Source organism: Lithobates pipiens, unplaced genomic scaffold (assembly GCF_037356315.1).
Source record: "Lithobates pipiens isolate NorthernLeopardFrog02 unplaced genomic scaffold, aLitPip1_a1.2 Scaffold_19, whole genome shotgun sequence".
Taxonomy (NCBI): Eukaryota; Metazoa; Chordata; class Amphibia; order Anura; family Ranidae; genus Lithobates; species Lithobates pipiens.
This window is the reverse complement of record NW_027507764.1, coordinates 409,974,177-409,992,456: the sequence shown is the minus strand read 5'-3', so window position 1 is coordinate 409,992,456 and position 18,280 is coordinate 409,974,177. Positions and strand designations below refer to the sequence as shown.

At 43.0% G+C, this 18,280-nt stretch overlaps 1 protein-coding gene and 1 long non-coding RNA gene across 2 annotated transcripts in view; one reads left to right on the top strand and one right to left on the bottom strand.

Annotated features, from left to right (window-relative positions):
- LAMA1 (laminin subunit alpha 1) overlaps positions 1-18,280 on the bottom strand; it is a 227,636-nt gene that overhangs the window by 198,870 nt on the left and 10,486 nt on the right. The gene's annotated exons all lie outside the window — the stretch shown is intronic.
- On the top strand, positions 890-9,781 carry LOC143998327 (uncharacterized). Its single transcript, XR_013277854.1, has 3 exons — positions 890-1,079; positions 5,948-6,100; positions 9,528-9,781. It is a non-coding gene; the product is annotated as an uncharacterized LOC143998327 (long non-coding RNA).

Genomic DNA, 18,280 nt, shown 5'->3' with positions numbered 1-18,280 from the left:
CCGATTTTTTTCAGTGTTGGGGTTCCCCTTTAAGTCCATACCAGGTGGCGGGGCCTGCAACGTCTCCTTCGCGGGCCCCGCCTACCTGGAGACCCGCTCGAAATGAGCGGACTTTTCTCCGGGCGGAAAAAGTTCGTTCATTTCAAAAGTACGGCGGACTGGCATACACACGGCTGGATTGTCTGCCGAAATGCGAGTCCGGCGGGAAGATTGGAGTGCAAAACTACTTTCTAAGACTGCCGTACTTTCGGGTCAAAAAAGTATGCCGGAGGCTACACACGGGGGGATTGTCCGGCGGACTTGAGTTTGCCGGACTTTTCCACCCGCTTGTTTGATCGTGTGTACGCGGCATAAGACAGAATTAACTGCCATGTTTTTTACATATACTTATGGAGTTTGGCATTATCAAAGCATTGTACCAAATCCCCCCGTACTGCTTTTTGAATCTGAACACATTTAAAACCCAGCTAATATGTAATGTTACATGAGCCCAGGAGTATCTGTAAGGACATGGTGCGCATTCAGTATCTATATAAATGAAAAGCAATTTATAAGCAAATCTTGCATAATATTTGACTTCTATAAAGCTATTATCACATGGCCATGTGTACCATATTTTCCGCAATGTTCAATAATATGTCTGTTAATTTTTCCAGTGCAGTGCATACATTCTGCTTACAGGGATAAAAAAAGAAAGGGGTAAACAACACAAGTAAGACACAAAGTACATTTGAAAGAAAAAAGAGAAACTGCAAAAGATGTTGATGCCTTCCACAGAAAGTTAATGAACAATCAACAATAAAACTTTGTTCCTGGCTAGAATGTACAGAATGCCCGAGGGGTTAACCGGTTATGTCTCAGAGCTGCTTGCTGCGCTGCCATACCCAAAATGTGTTCGGCTTATTCAGGACTCCAGGGGTCAATCATTAGTATGCTGCAGACGAGAGTGGAACGGGATTGTGGGATCCTGAGCTATCATGCCTGTAGTACAATGAGCTATACAGAAAGAATTATGGAACTAAGTTCTGAAGTTATGCGAAAGAAAGCAAATCAGAAACAAAACATGTATTATGCCTTGGGTAAGCAGCCAAGATTTCACTACAGATGCATGAGCATAAGATATTATGTACATTAATGGAGATTATTGGAATAATGGCTACAGCAAAGTGGCCCTGATAATTATATTCCCAGTGCATGAAGACATACTGCAAAAAAATCATTACAAGGTGACAAAAAGTACTATATAAGAACTATCTGCATGGGGAGATCACTGTCATTTTTGTGCACCTTTCCATTTGATGAAAAAGTCTAATTCGTAATAGTGCAGAGAGGGCACTTTCATCAGCTGATTTTTTATGCCATCCTTCGTTAGCAGATCATTTACAGCATGTCGACAAATATGGTGTAAATTTCCAGGTACTGTAGGAATATTTATTTTGCTTAGCGATAAGAACAAAAACCCCAAATCCCTGTTTACACGATTGTGATTTCTCCTGTGTCTGCCACTGTGCTGCAATGCACGACAATGGAAATCACGGTATTCTCTATGGCAGTGGTCATCAACCCTGTCCTCAGGGCCCACTAACAGGCCAGGTTTTATGTATTGCCTTGGGGAGATGCACAGAGGCGTAGCTTGAAGCTTGTGGGCCCCCGATGCAAAAGTTGACCTGGGCCCACCCACTACTTTCAATGTGCGTGCAGATACATCCCCTGCACGCCAAGATACTCAAAGTGGCTTAAGAGTTTAGAGTTCCCAGAGTTCTTCCTTACATCAGAGGACAGGGATCACCCCTGAAGAATCAGAGGACAGGGATCACCGCTAGAGAATCAGAGGAAAGGAAGCCCCGGCAGGTCACTTGGCAGAGCTCCTTTCCCATCCAAGCACTGTATACAGCTCCCCCAGACTACACAGGGCTGAAATCACATTCCTTTACACATAGTCGGTCAGTCTTCACAGGGTGTATCTGGCTTTTATGTTGCTTTCTGAACTGTTAAATTCTCTGGTTGGAACAGCGGGGTAGTTGCAGTAGGCAGATACACCCTGTGCAGCTCATGGCTAACTGGCTGTGTTGTACAGGAATGTGATTTCAGCCCTGCAGAGGAGGAACAGTATTGAGTGCTGCAATGGGAAAGAAGCTCAGCAGCCGAGCATAGCATGCAGGGTGGAGGGGGTGGTCAGGGGGCTTTGGTGGGGGCAACTTAGATCTGGGAGGGCAAAGCCATGTGACACAAAATCTGGAGCCTGTAGCCCTTCAGCCCCCCCCCCCCCCCCAGGGAGGTGTTAAGGGATTTGTTTTAGCAATTTCTGAAGGTTTCTCTGTCAGTGTTGGCAGGTGTTGGGGGAAGGTCACCTCCCCAGTTGTCAGGGAAGTGGGGTAAGTAGACATCCCTGGGTGGGGGGGTACAGAGAATCCCATCTGGTGACTAGGAGACACTGAGCAGTGCCATACCTTACCAGTGACATCGATCCCATCATGGCTACAGGGCGGCACTCTCCTCCTCTTGCCTCGCTGAGCTCGGTTACCATTCCATGTTCCCAGCACACAGCACAGTACTGGAGCGTGGCGGTGGGGCCCTAGGGCATATTGGAGCTGGATTTTGTGGAGGATATGTTAATATGACAGGGAGGCTGCAGGGGCCCCCTGGAGCTAGGGGCGGGGTTGCGATTGTAACCCCTGCAACCTCTTATGCTATGCCCATGGAGGTGCAGACTAGAATACTGCAATCACTGAGCAGCAAATGATATCACCTGTGATGTATTTCAGTTAACTTCCAAACCTGGCCTGTTAGTGGGCCCTGAGGACAGGGTTGATGACCACGGCTCTATGGTGCCCATTCACATCAGTACAACATGGTGCAATGCGATTTTTGAAAAGGTACAGATGCTTCTTTTGGTGCAGCAAAGTGCCTTTTGTTTGGCCCCATTGACTTCAATAGGAGCACATGAAAAGCAAATGAAGACTGCATGTGTTTTTGGTGCCCTTTGACAGGGTTTCATGTTTAACAACCAGTTTGAGATGGGCTCGGGCGTGTTCTAAATCCCACGTGTCTGATCCCGCCAAGGAGCCAACACTGGTCACAGCTGATCATAGGCAGTGAGACATTTCCTGATCTGTACAGCTGCGGACCGGGAAATTACAAGGAAATCTCACTGGCTGTGGTTAGCCGTGTGCAGTGTTGGATTTCTTGCAGGATCGGGCACGTGGGATTTCCAACACACCCAAGCCCATGTCTCCTCCTTCTACAGAAAAAAACATTAAGAATGAAAATGCATCAAAAACGTGCATATAAACATGCAACAAAAACGCACTGAAAATTTATGATTATGCAGCCACGCTAGTGTGAATCTAGGCTTAATGTGGTGGCTGCATTAGTTGGCCTTTTTATAGGATGTTTTTCTCATTTTCTCTAACCAGGTGATCCTGCCTGTAATACATATTCTGTTATAGGATGACAATGCTCATACACTGTACAGTATTAAAGTGTATATATTTATACACTTTAAAACGTCATTGTGACCTCACCTCCCCGGCTCCTTGACTCACCCAATCAGAGAATGCTTTGCATTCATTCAGAAAATGCTAAGCATTCTCTGAATGGCACCTGTGCCAAGTGATCCACTTCCTGTGGAATGCAGCAGGCCAGCAGCTTAGCGCAGGACCAAGAAGCAATTGGAGATCACTGGAGCTTTCGGGGGCATTGGCCAGGTGTGGTATATGCATAGTTATGTTGGTCCAAGCTGGATAAATGTAACTATGTATAAAACATCTATACCTGGACATGTTCTTTAAGGCATCCAAATGTTGCTATGGGTCATTTTTGACCAACAAAAACATCTATTTCTTAGGGCATGCTAGGTGATAGACTTAAGCTGATAGACTGGTTATGAAGGTGCTTCCATATTTATAGGTAGGCTATCTGTTGCCAGCCAACTGCTTCGGAGTGCAATGATTGATGGGAAAGGTTAGAAAATGCTGCTATCCAATTACTATTATTAATTTTAGTTACCAGCAAATATTTGCAGTATGACCAGAGGTAGGAAGCAAAATCAGGTAAAGTTTTTGAAAATTCTTGGTTAAGATCTGTTTTTTGCTGCAATAAATTTTTCTAAACTCACTCTGTGAATTTGGATGACAGTTTGTGTGCCTCTATGAGACATCTGGCATCCAATATTTCACCAGATATCCACTGACATCTCTAGTCAGGTCAGTAAAGACTGTTTGGATAGTTACCATTCTTGGAAGCAATAAAGATATGGCAGCTAAGTTTTGCGCTAAGGCTACATACCTACCAACTGTTATTGTGGTTCTACCTAAGACCCCTTTCACACCACACCGCCCGTTTTACCGCCGGATTTGCGGCGGATTTGAGGCGGTAATGGTGCAGCTTCTTTAGGGCGGATTGCAGGCGCTATTTCTAATGCTTTAGCGCCTGCAAAACACCCTGGTGTGAAAGGGGCCTTAGACCCCTTTCACACCACACCGCCCATAGCGTGGGCGGTAAAACGCCACTATTTTTGGCGTTTTACCGCCGGATTTGCGGCGCATTTCGGCCTCTAGCGGGGCACTTTTACCCCCACTAGCGGCCGGGAAAGGGTTAAAACCGCTGGCAATAAGCCGCAATAGCGGCGTTTTGGCGGCGGTATTACAGTGCTGCCCCATTGATTTCAAAGAAGCTGCTGGCAAGACTTTTCCCTGACGTCCTGCCAGCGAACCCTCGGGCTTTCACACTACAGACAATGGTGCAGCTTCTTTAGGGCGGATTGCAGGCGCTATTTCTAACGCTATAGTGCCTGCAAAATGCCCTGGTGTGAAAGGGGTCTTAAAGCAGATCTTCACTTTCAATTTGATGTTGCCTCCAATCCACCCATTCTCCCTTCCGCTGTGTAAATAGGGCTTTTTTTTGTAAATTTACCTTTTTTTTAATAAATAAAAACCTCCGCTATGACTCCCTCCCCCCTGACGCCACATTCACATCACTCACGTAGGCATACAATTTGCCCGCTGTGCCTAGGAGGCATAGTCCTTCACTGAGAAAGGAGGAGGGGACGGGCCCTAGCAGTTTGCCATCAGGAGAGCTGCCTGCTGAACCTGTAGGAGCCAGCAGCTTTGCGAGTGCATCACAGCAGGAGGTGATGGTGGTGCAGGACAGAGCAGGGGGAAGAAGAGAAGAACACCTAAATATGACAACGCTGGATCTGTTGAGCGGGTGAGTATCTTAATTGTATAGGACCCACAACCAGGTAAGCAGAGGTTAAAAAAAATGGGGGGCGAGGGTAAAGATCCACTTTAAAGCATTCCCTGCATTAAGATAAAAATGTTCTAATATTTGTATTGCCCTTTCACCCCTAAATACGTACATACATACCTGACTCCTCACTTGATCCAGCGCTGTGCTCTGCTGCAGCACCCTTCTCTCTCCCCTCTCTCACATGACAGAGAGGCAGCAGTGGGAGCCATTGGCGGTGGAGCCAAGCCATGCTGTGTGTGTCTATAGATGCACACAGCAAAGCTCGAAATGAAGCCTGCACATGTTCCCCAATAGGAAGTGGCTTCCTATGATGGCTCACATAGAAGAGGAGGAGCCAAGAGCAACCGGCAGGGGACCCCAGAAGAGGAGGACTGGCCTAGCTCTGTGCAATACAACTGCACAGAGCAGGTAAGTATAAACCTATTTATTACTCTAGTAAAAAAAAACTAAAAAATAAAAACAAGCCTTTACAGGTTTGGAAAGTCAGAAGGTTTGAAAATTCAGAAATAACTGTATGTGTAGATAAAACAAATTTGAGTAGTCATTGCTGTATTCTTATTCAATATAATTTACAAGTTACTTTGAAGTTAGAAATTAAATAGCATGATAATCAGCACCTGCAATAGCAATGCATAAAAGGCTCTATATTGTTCACACCATAAAAGCATCAGCGGTAACATTTTTTATCTCTGCCCAGGTAGGAGGGACAGGAAAGAACATGAAGTTTTTATGCCGTCACCTACAAAGAGACTTTTATGTGTTGCTATCGGAAGTGCTGATCCTCCTGCATTTTATTATGCATTTACACAGTTCATACATTGCGCTGTTATTCCGGACGATTCCTTAACAGGTGAGCTGATTGTTTTACTGCCAACTAATGTAGCCACTGGCCATACCACAACACGTAAAGCTAGCTCTAAATTGCGATTTGCAGCATTTTTATTTTAAATATGTACCGAATGAGATATATAAATCCATGAGGATCCAACACCTACCGCAGGGCTACTAATTATCCTATCCTTATTGCATACAGCCACAAATGCAGCTGCTGAATGCTGACCTAAATATATACATGTAAGCTCCAGGAAGTCAATCCTGACATTTCTGTCTACTAAATGCATTGCCTCCCAGCTGGGTTTTCAGACACAAATATATGCGGGTTTAGTGACGCAATAATAGGAATTATCTCATCAAAATATTTTCTGGAAGACTAAACAGTCTAAGTGCACCTGAAATTGTTGACCACAAGTATTCGTTCCGCATTCTCAGGTGGCCAAGTTATAGGTACACACTTGAGCACATTACATAGGATAGTATGCATCGCTATAGAGCAAGCACTCTATAAAGTAAATCAATTTGGAATATAATTATATTCAAAATATATTTGATTTAAAAAGTCTTAAAGCCGAACTTTGATTTAAAAAGTCTTAGGCCGCGTACACACGCGGGGACTGTTCGCCCAACTTTGTCCGCTGAACAGTGTTTCGGCGGACAGTCCGTTCGTGTGTGGGCTTTCAGCGGACAGTTTCAGCGAACAGTCCGCTGAACAAGGTTTTTCGGAAATTCCGAAAAACTGTCCGCTGAAACTTTGTTTCAGCGAACAGTCCCCTCGTGTGTAGGCTTGTTCGTCAAACTAAGTTCCGCGCATGCTCAGAAAGGATTTACACGCCGAAAGTTATAATGCAGTGTATAGGACGTTGTATTTTTCGTCCCGTCGTACGTGCCGTTCACGTCATCGCGCACGGTTTCAGCAAACTGTTCGTTCGTCGTGTGTGGCCATGTCCGTCCATGCTAATTTTGAGCGGACTGTTTGCCGAAACTGTTTGACGGACAAAGTTGGGCGAACAGTCCCCGCGTGTGTACGCGGCCTTAAAGTCTTAATGCCTCTATTGCTAAAGGCTGGCCATACAGTGATGAACCACAGGCTCTGCTTTGTTCATGTGGACAACCCCAACACCTTAGAGAAGATATACTATGGGGGTTATTTACGAAAGGCGAATTCATTTTGCACTACAAGTGCAAACTACAAGTGCAAAGTGCACTTGAAATTGCACTTGGAAGTAAAGTTGCTGTAGATCCGAGGGGGACATGCAAGGAAAATAAAAAACAGCATTTTAGCTTGCACATGATTGGATGATAAAATCAGCAGAACTTCCTCTCATTTCAGATCTACCCCTCAGATTTACAGCGACTGCACTTCCAAGTGCACTTGCAGTGCAATTTCAAGTGGACTTTGCACTTGTACTTTGCACTTGTAGTGCAAAGTGGATTTGCCTTTCGTAAATAACCCCCTATATTACCAAAAGTATTGGCCTTTACACAAACATGAACTTTAGTGGTATCCCAGTCTTTGTCCGTAGGATTCAATATTGATTTGGCCCCCCCTTTTCAGCCATAACAGCTTCAACTCTTCTGGGAAGGCTGCCCACAAGGTTTAGGAGTGTGTCTATGGGAATTTTTGATCATTCTTCCAGAAGCGCATTTGTGAGGTCAGGCACTGATGGGGACAAGAAGGCCTAGCTCACAGTCTCCACTCTAATTCATCCCAAAGGTGTTCTTTTGGGATTAGGTCAGGACTCTATTCAGGCCAGTCAAGTTCCTCCACCCCAAACTCACTTATCCATGTCTTTATGGACCTTGCTTTGTGCACTGGTGCGCAGTCATGTAGGAACAGGAACGGGCCATCCCCAAACTGTTCCCACAAAGTTGGGAGTATGAAATTGTCCAAAATGTCTTGGTATGCTGACACCTTAAAATTTCCCTTCACTGGAAATAAGGGGCAAAACCCAACCCCTGAAAAAGAACCCCACACCATAACCCCCCCCCCTCCACCAAATGATTTGGACCAGTGCACAAAGCAAGGTCCATAAAGATATGAATGAGCGAGTTTGGGGTGGAACTTAATTGACCTGCACAGAGTCTTGACCTTAACCCGAACACCTTTGGGATGAATTAGAATTAGAGCTGAGACTGTAAACCAGCCTTCTTGTCCACATCAGTGTCTGACCTCACAAATGTGCTTCTGGAAGCATGGTCAAACATTCCCATAGACAAACTCCTAAACCTCTACCCCTAGACTTAATGCTTTTTTTTTTTTTACTAGAATTCCAAGGTTAAGCTTTAAAAGCTGAGAAGCACATGCCGGGATTCTCACAATGGCCATACAGCAAATGTATGTTTTGGAAGACATTATTTTATAATCTGCTCCAAGCCTGGGTTAATGTTACTTTGCAAATTGCTGTGTTATGTCTGTGCCCTCTGTAATGCAAGGAAATATATAAAATGTAAATACATTAGAGCACTTAATGGCAATTCATGCACAGCTGCACATAGTTTAGGAGCCAGGTAGCCATTGGGGTCTAATAAAGGCAAATAGGCTGATCACTTAGCAAAGGCGGCCCATACACGGTTCAAATCTCAGCTGGTTCAGCAGGAACCGGGCGAGATTCAAATCATTAATGGGCAGGCTGAATGTACCAAGTCGGTTAATCGATCAACTTGGGTACCACCAGCTGACCGGATTCTCTTGCGATTAACACTAGTGGCTGCTATAGCCGCTAGCAAAAATCACTGTCTTCTCCCAGTGTGAACCTCCTCCAGGAAAGAAATTAGCCGACCTGCCTAAAGCCTCATACACATTACTAAAATAACCTGACAGCTCAGGTGGAGCTGCTTTACTAACAATCTAATGTTAGTATAGCAATCTCCCCCGCTGTGCTATTGTGTTCTGAAAGGGGGAGGCCCCTGGGACTGCCCCCCCCCCCCGCCCCACCAGAGAGCGCCGGTCGGCAGACCTTTTTGGTTCATGACCTTTCGACAGAATGCGGACAAATGACCAGCTGCCATATACCCGGCCGAATGTCGGCCGGTTTCTATTGAACCGGCCAATGCTCGACATTCGGCCCCTGTGCACTAGGCTTTAGTTTAGTGAATGAGGTGAAGCTCCACTGGTAGTGGTCATTCAATCGTGCGCAATAAAAATACTGGGGTAGATTTACTAAAGGCAAATAGACTGTGCACTTTGCAAGTGCGGTTTTACACCGCAAGGGAATTAGCTTCAGAGCTTAGTAAAGCAGGTGAAGCTTCAATTTATAATGTCTTTTATGCATGGATGGTAATTGTTAAACAAATTTACAGTATATTTTTATGCTTTAACTAACTGGCAAAATGGGTTAACAGTGTTCGTTTTGCAAAGCATATTGTGCAGGCTTTGAGGGTAGAGTGAGCACATCATTTGATGTTTCAGATAACAGTAAGCTTATTCATGAATTGTCTAGACAGCTTCAAACAAAGAGGAACTACTGGCAAACAGCTGCAAATCCCTAACAATTCTTTGTATTCCTGGCTGCTCCCTTGTATTCCGCTAACCTCCGCTATCTGTGTGAACATCTGAAGTCACTAAACTCTGACAAGCTTCACTTGGAATTCCGAGAATCCTTCCTGTGGCTTTACAGGTGACAGCACAAAAGCTTGGTGATTACCTGCCTCATATTTTTTAAATAAAAGTTAAAAAGGCCAAAGTTTATATGAATCTTTCACCAAACTCTGTGTGGAATTATTGGCTTTAAGTGTAATTTAATAGAAGTACATTGATTTTTTGCAAAGTGCTTTCTTTTGAATGAATGAATGAATGAGTGACTTGTATAGCGCTGCCTATGCAAACTGAATCGCCTCAGGGCGCTTTCTTGCCACCGGTGTCCATCTGCAGCTTTTACGCGGTCCTTTAACCTGTAGGGTCCCAACACACTTAACACATACATCATTGACATACACATACACATATTATGGCCAATTTTTTTTTTGGACAGGGTCTAATTAACCTACCAGCATGTCTTTTTTGTTTGTATGATTTTTTATTTTTTTTTCTCCTCTGTGATTGTTTTAGCTAAATTTTTGCTAAAACCTTGTGTATTAGTACTACTTGGACCAGTATTAAAGTGGTTCTAAAGGCTCATAAAAAAATAGAATAAAATAACAAACAAATGTCATACTTACCTGCTCTGTGCAGTGGTTTTGCACAGAGCAGTCCAGATTCTCCTATTTTTGGGTCCCCTGCTGTTGTTCCTGGCTTCTCTTCTTCAGCCAGTGCCCCCAATAGCAAGCCACTTGCTCTGGGGCACCAGTGCATGCTCGCTCCTGAGCACCACTCTATGCGTCCAAAAAATACAACAAGCCAGTTCAGCCCCGCCCCCTGCTCGCTCCTCATTAGCTCACTGGCTGTGATTGACAATAGCAGGAAGCTCGGCTCTCGTGCACATCGCTGGATCAAGCGGAAGCTCAGGTTTGTATTAGGGAGGGCTAACCTTTTTACCTTCATGAATTGAATGCATGAAGGTAAAAAAAACCTCGGGCCTTTAAAACTACTTTAATTTAGTTGACGAAAATCGTTTCCTTATAGTTTTCATCAACTGCATGTTTTCAGTGATGAAAACGAAATGAAAATAAAATTCTGTTTCAATTCAGATGACTAAAATGGGACTAAAACTAAAATGGCAATTTTGTCAAAAGACTATGACTGAAACTAAATCGAAATTTGACATCAAAATTAACAGTGGTGCAAAAGAAATATTCTAGTTTGTTTAGGAAGCTTGGTTTTATTTGTAAAGATGCCTCATCTCGATCCAGTAGGGTTGCCACCTGTCCCAGGTTCACCAGGTTTTGAATCATGTGCCCGGGTTTTGAGTGGACTGATACCAGGACACATTATTCAGACAGGTCTATGGCTCCCCAAGAAACCAAGATAGTCACACACAAATATATTACCATCCAGGAGCTGCAGAAGGCTGTCTGGGGGCACGTTCAGCATCAATCGGGGGCAGGACAATGATGTCAGCGAGAACTATTTGGCCACACCCACTGTTCTCTGCAGGACACTATGTGCACCCCATTAATATTCTCCTTGGAATGCCCCAATCATTAAAGTGTTTGGATCTAGCTTGAGGAAAAGGTGGCAACCCTGCGATCCGGTGATGTTGTACGAGAGTCTTAGCTGCCCAGGACTCTCTCTCCTCATCGGGTAAGATGGGGGTGCCATTGGCTCCCACTGCTGTCAATCAAAGTCAGCGAGCCAATGAGGAGGGGGTGGGGCCTATTCATGGCTCCATGTCTTAATGGACACACAGAGCAGTGGCTTGGCTCAGGTAATCCCATACCAAGATACTTGTTGTGGGGGTACTCGTCAGGAGGGTATGTCGGGGAGCTCTGGCAAGGGACTACAGAAGAGGAGGATTGGGGCTGCTCTGTGCAAAACCACTACACAGAGAAGGTAAGTATGACATGTTTTTTTAAATGAACAAAAAACTAGACTTTAGTACCACTTTAACCACATGCTGACCAGCCGCCGCAGTTGAACTGCGGCAGAATGGCACGGCTGATCATAACGACATTATGTAATGTCGCTTCGCCCTGTGGCCACTAGGGGGGCACGTGACCCCCGCTTGGCCCCCAAGCCGAAGCGAGTGCCCAGCTGTCTCGATCACCTCCTGGCTCCCGCAATTGCTCGGGGCACATGAAGAACCCCGACTGTCTGAGGGAAGAACTGACAGATCCTCTGTTCACACAGAGTATGAACAGAGGATCTGTTAGCTTCCCTGCACAGTCCCTATCCCCCTTCAGTTAGAACACTTGCTAGGACACATGTTAACCCATTTACTGCCCCCTAGTGTTAACCCCTTCACTGCCAGTGACTTTTTTACAGTAATCAATGCATTTTTAAATGCACTGATCGCTGTATTAATGCCAATGGTCCCAAAAATGTGTCAAAATTGTCAGACGTGTCCGCCATAATGTCGCAGTCACAATAAAAATCGCTGATCGCCGCCATTACTAGTAAAAAAAATTAATAATAAAAATACCATAAAACTATCCCCTATTTTCTAGACACTATAACTTTTGTGCAAACCAATCAATAAACACTTATTGCAATTTTTTTTTTACAAAAAATATGTAGAAGAATACGTATCAGCCTAAACTGAGGAAAAAAAAATATTTTATATATATATATTTTTTGGAGGTATTTATTATAGCAAAAAGTAAAAAAATAATGCGTTTTTTTTCAAAATTGTCGCCTTTTTTTATTTATAGTGCAAAAAAAAAACGCAGAGGTGATCAAATACCACCAAAAGAAAGCTCTATTTGTGGGGAAAAAAGGACGTCAATTTTGTTTGAGAGCCAGGTCACACGACCGCACAATTGTCAGTTAAAGCAACACAGTGCTGAATAGCAAAAAAGTGCTCTGGTCTTTGGCCCAGCCAAATGATCTGGGGCTTAAGTGGTTAAAATAAAAAAACCTTTGAGGCTAGACATGTCATAAGCAAATGATACAAAGTCGACTTGAGTAGGATAAATCTGCAATGGGCCAGACTAGTGGCCTTATTTGATAAAGAGTGGCATAGTAATCATAACTGCATCATATAATATTTATCCTTGAAAGATGACCCAAAAAGTACTAAACTTTAAAATGATGTAAGGTAGAGTAGCCTTTATGAGGTATAGAGTAGCTCGGGGCCTAGTTTAAATTTGAAAACTGGCCAAAGGTTGCTATGATGGAATGAGAGGTCTACATGAAGCCCAGAAAATATCAGTCTGATTTGCCTAATTTAAACTTTGAGATTATTTCTCACTGTTCATTAATTTTCAAGATTAAGAAAAATTGTGCAATATGCTCTGCTATGAAACGTGTCCTACTTGATGACCAGTATCAATGTTACCGTAATAGATCAGTGAAAAGGACATCTGGGATTCCACTCAAGCATGCATCCTACTATCTCAGCATAGACATATGCAAAACGCACTGTTCTAAAGACAGCTACAGTTTACAGAGCTGTCCCTTCTCATTAAAACTACAGTGGATTGTTCTGTTGCTGATGGTGTCACAGCATGGCTGCTGGAATGCATAAAGGAGAGCAGCTGTTTAGTTATGGTAAACAATAAGGACAGACAGGAACAAAGATGCTTCTCAAGTGTGAAAGCAAACAGCAACATGCAGTCAACAAATTCATGGATTATCTCATTCCACTTTCACTGGATATCCAGCCATTCACAGGGAAGAGAATGGAGCAGCCATGACAGTGATTTGTAATGCTGTTCTCACAATCACACTCTGAGGTTTTCACTCACAAATAAATGTAGTGCTTCACACTGGTTTAGTGGACGGCATTTCAGTTATAGTCCACTAAGCACATAACTGTCTAGTTAGACTTTCTTGAAGCACAATAGTAGATAAACAAGTGTAGTTTATACCAACTCCGATGGCTGGTGTTTGCAGATAGATCAGTACATAGCTAAACATGTTTGAAGTAACCATTAGACAGGAAGACCCTATTAGCATACTTGCAGATGATGACGTGCACTGGAGAATCAACATAACAGACGATAAGCCCCTCATGTCATGATAACAATCTCCAGACAGTATATATGATCTCTGGCTTTGAACCTTCCCCCAGTCATAGGTGGAATTCACAGACAAAGACCAATTAAAACCGAATATCCTTGGCTAACTCTCTGGTTTCGAAGCTGCCCTTCCCCCTTCATGAAAAAGTGTAACATGTGCTCTATGGACAAGCATACATGACCAAATGTCTGGTAAAGGTGCGACTAATAGGAGTCTCACTAACCATACAAACTGGGCAGCGTAGGGGCTCCTAAATGATAACAAAGAATGCTCAGAAATTAGGAAATTTGCCTCCCAAATATAATGATGGTTTGAGTGCATGGTGGTTGTAAAAAGGTTGCATAGATCTCCTATACCAACTAAAAAATACGCCCAACTATGACCAGCCTATAAGTAGACTTCACAAATATCATAAAACCACTGCCAGTTTGAAAGTCATAAACTGTCTATATTCTAAAGAAAGCTATAGACATAGAACAAAATCTTCAGTTGCACTAAAAGACCCATAGAATTGGGCTGATGATCTCCTGTTCTAGATGGTTTTGGCTGGATAAGGTGACTCATGGGCATTTTGTAGAACTGTGGCATGAGGATGCACAATCATTTCAGGTGAGTATACATGTTTACGGGTTATCTTTAAAAAAAAAAACTATTATCCAGAAAAAATCAAGATGATCAAGTTATACATATGATCTTTTTCCCAATCTGTTTTCAAAATGCATACAAAATTGAAAGCCTAAACCTGGGCATACATGGGTTCGTTTTTTGTTCAATCAGCCAGTGGGCAAATGGAAAAAAAACTGAACAGATTCCCCCATCCACACAAGCAAAGTGGATAGAGGTGCCCTCCCCATTGTGTTATTGTATTCTGACAGCAAGGACTCTGCTGTCAGAATAAACTGATCAGCGCTGCATCTAATTAGCTGCAACACTAATTGAACAACATTTTTCCAACAAGTTTTCTTGTGAGAAGTTGTTCATTAGATTGACTTCTCAATTGACTTCTCACAAACAGAAGCAGCCATGGATGGATTCAAATTTTGCTTGTTCCCTGCTGAACTGGCTGAATTTCAATCTATCTTAGGCCAGCTCAATATGTATTTCAGCCAAAATTCTATACAATGGTGACCACAGGAACGATTAGTCTTTACATGGAGAGTTTTATTGCTCTTTTCTTAATGGGGGGATTGCCTCCTGCCACTTCCTGCCTAACCCATGGTTATCAGACCCATGTACAAAGTCAGTAAAACTCTTTCCAAAAGGAAAACCAACAGCTATATTAGCAATTTTTTAATGTAATGGGGAAGATTTATAACTTTTGTCAGGTTTTAGTCTCATTGCAGAAATTTGATATTATTTCCTGTTGGAGACCTCTCAGACAGGCTTTCTGATCAGATCTGGCTGTCAGTTTCTCAGGCGGACCTGATTGCAAGCTACATGCAGCCATTTACACCAGCCTACCCCCGAGTCCAAGCCCTGCAAAAAAACGTAAAGGGATTGCGCCTTTTTCCATTTTTTTGGACCTAAAGGCAATGGTTCTGAGGTAACCTGGTATAAATGAACATTAGAGACTGTTTACAACCAGCCACCCACAGAATCATCATCGGTCTGTGTATGTGTATGCCAGATGCAAACTGAACGGGCACGGATGTAAAAAAATTGACATCCATCCCAGTCAGCTCTGATTTAGAAGAGGATCTGCTCACAGATCCAATGCTAATTGGAGCAAACCCTGATCCATGTAAAAGAGCCCTTAAGGTGAATGCTGTTATAAGGAATAGGAATTAACCACTTCCCGACCAGCGCACGACGATGTACGTCGACAGAATGGCACGGGCAGGCATATTGGCGTACATGTACGTCCAATATTCGTTGCCGCCGTGCCATCGGGAGCGCGCCACCGGCGGCACGCTCCCGCGCTGGTCGGGACCCCGTGAGTGCAGTCGCGGGACCCGCGGACTCGATCGCCGCGGGCATCCCCGCGATCGTCTCACGGAGCGGCCGAATGGAGGAAATGCTGTATAAACAACATTTTTCCATTCTGCCTAGCAACTAGTGATGCTGATCTCTGCTCCATGTGATTGGAGTAGAGATCAGTGTACACTAAATGAAAGCCCAACCCCCCCACAGTTAGTAACACACCCCTAGGAACACTTAACCCCTACACTGCCACCCACTGGTTAACCCTTTCACTGCCAGTGTCATTTACACAGGAATCACTGCATTTATATAGCAGTGATTACTGTATAAATGACAATGGTCCCAAAAATGTGTCAAAAATGTCCGATGGGTCCTCCACAATGTCGCAGTCACAATAAAAATCGCAGATCGCCGCCATTACTAGTAAAAAAAAAAATAATACAAAATTATTAATAAAAATGCTATAAAACTATCCCTATTTTGTAAACGCTATAACTTTTGCGCAAACCAATCAATAATCGCTTATTGCGATTTTTTTTACCAAAAATATGTAGAAGAATACGTATCGGCCTAAACTGAGGGAAAAAAATGTTTTTTTATATATTTTTGGGGGATATTTATTATTACAAAAAGTAAAAAATAATGCGTTTTTTTCAAAATTATCGCTCTATTTTTGTTTATAGCGCAAAAAATAAAAACCGCAGGGGTGATCAAATACCACCAAAAGAAAGCTCTATTTGTGGGAAAAAAAGGACGTTAATTTTGTTTGGGAGCCACGTCGCACGACCGCGCAATTGTCAGTTAAAGCGACGCAGTGCCGAATCGCAAAAAGTGGTCTGGTCTTTGACCAGCAAATTGGTCTGGTCTGAAAGTGGTTAAAGTAGAAGTCCACCCTAACACTAAAATCCCTACATCTACAGACATCCATGATCTAACACTAACCTATTTAGCCCTGTAAAGAGGAAATCAATATACATACCTTTTTTAAGCCCATCTGACCCGATCCCACGCTAAGCTGTCAGTCAAGGCTTCGCTGTGGAGGCGGGTGCAGAGGAAGCCCCATAGTAACGCTATGTGTGACGTCAGTACCCATTCATTTCACAGCCGTTGCCGGCTGTGTCCTCTGCAGAGCTTCCACTGCTGAAGACCGGATGTGACCGGCTTCAGAAAAGATATGTACACTGAGTTGTTCTTTACAGGGCTAGATAGGTTAGTGTTTTATCGTGAATGTCTGTAGGTGCAGGGGTTTTAGTGTTAGGCTGGACTTACACTTTAAGGTGAAATCTCTGAGATGGAGAGCGATACAAATGTGACTGGTATTTTAACATTTTAAAAATGTTGACTAGAGTTGAACTTTGAAGATGACCAATATGCTGCCCTTCAAGAAAGAGAAAAAAAGATCAAAGAACTGTGAAAAGCATTGTCAGTCATAAGAAGGACAAGTGAAGCAAATTCAGCACTCAATATGACCCCTGTTCCTTGGAAAAAAGTGCCTTTCCATCTGGAGTTAATTTTAACTAACTTCTGCTGAAAGGGGAAATGATATAGTCCTATAAAAACTTCACACAAGTTACCAAAAGGTGTTGAAAGCTTGAGTGATTTTTACTTAACAGACAATCTAATAAACTTTGTAAAGTGCTACTGGACCATTAACGTATGGGATCTAAAGGAAAGAAGGATGAGCATCGGCTAACAGATTTACAGAGACATTCAAGAAATGTACACACCTCCCCCAAACATTAAATAAAGCCTGAGGGCATCCTTTTAAGCATCAGCTCCCATTGAGAACAAAGAAAAGCTAATCCACAGCTGGATTTCATTAGTAATAAGAGAAAACAGAGTTTTCTTTTATATAGCATGCCGATGTATATAAAATAAATACTTGATGAGTTATAAATGTCTATATTACAAAGGCATCTACTGCAATTCGTTTTAAATAGGTGTGATATGGATTGTGTGATCATCTGCACAGGATTATGGTTTAAACCATATGGACATATTACAGATCAAAAGCCCAAAAGGTGTATAAAAGGACTTTCAAAATATAAATTTTCAGTTGCCTATCTGGGAAAGGGTTTAGATTTAATTTAGTAATGCTAAAGAAGCATCTGATGTAAAACTGAATAGTACAACGAGAACATTTGCTATTCAGTAAATGTTAGACTGGTTCAATTGTCCTTTTAAGCGATCCATACTTTTGACCTACGGGTTAAACTATTAGATTGTTTTACATTATAATACCTAGGTTGGATAGAGCTTAAAATATATGCAAAGAACAAATGATTAGCAAAGGTTAGATCATCTGTCATGTTTTTAAAGATGATTTGGTCCCCACTGGAGACATCCACCCTCTGTAACTGTACTTTTGGCCACTGTCAGCAAGTCCAAATCCAAAATTTTACAGTTGTCCCTGGAATATGAGGTTAGGGGCATTCTCCAGAAGGAAAGTTGTTCTGGTGACAACTATCTAATGCCCCGTACACACGGTCGGATTTTCTGACAGAAAATGTGTCGGAAAATCCGACCAAGTGTGGGCTCCATCTGACTTTTTCCATCGGATTTTCCGACGCACAAAGTTTGAGAGCAGGATCTAAAATTTTATAACAACAAAATCCGATCGCATAAATTCTGATTGTGTGTAGACAATTCCGACAGACAAAGTGCCACGCATGCTCAGAATAAACTAAGAGATGAAAGCTATTGGCTACTGGCCCGTTT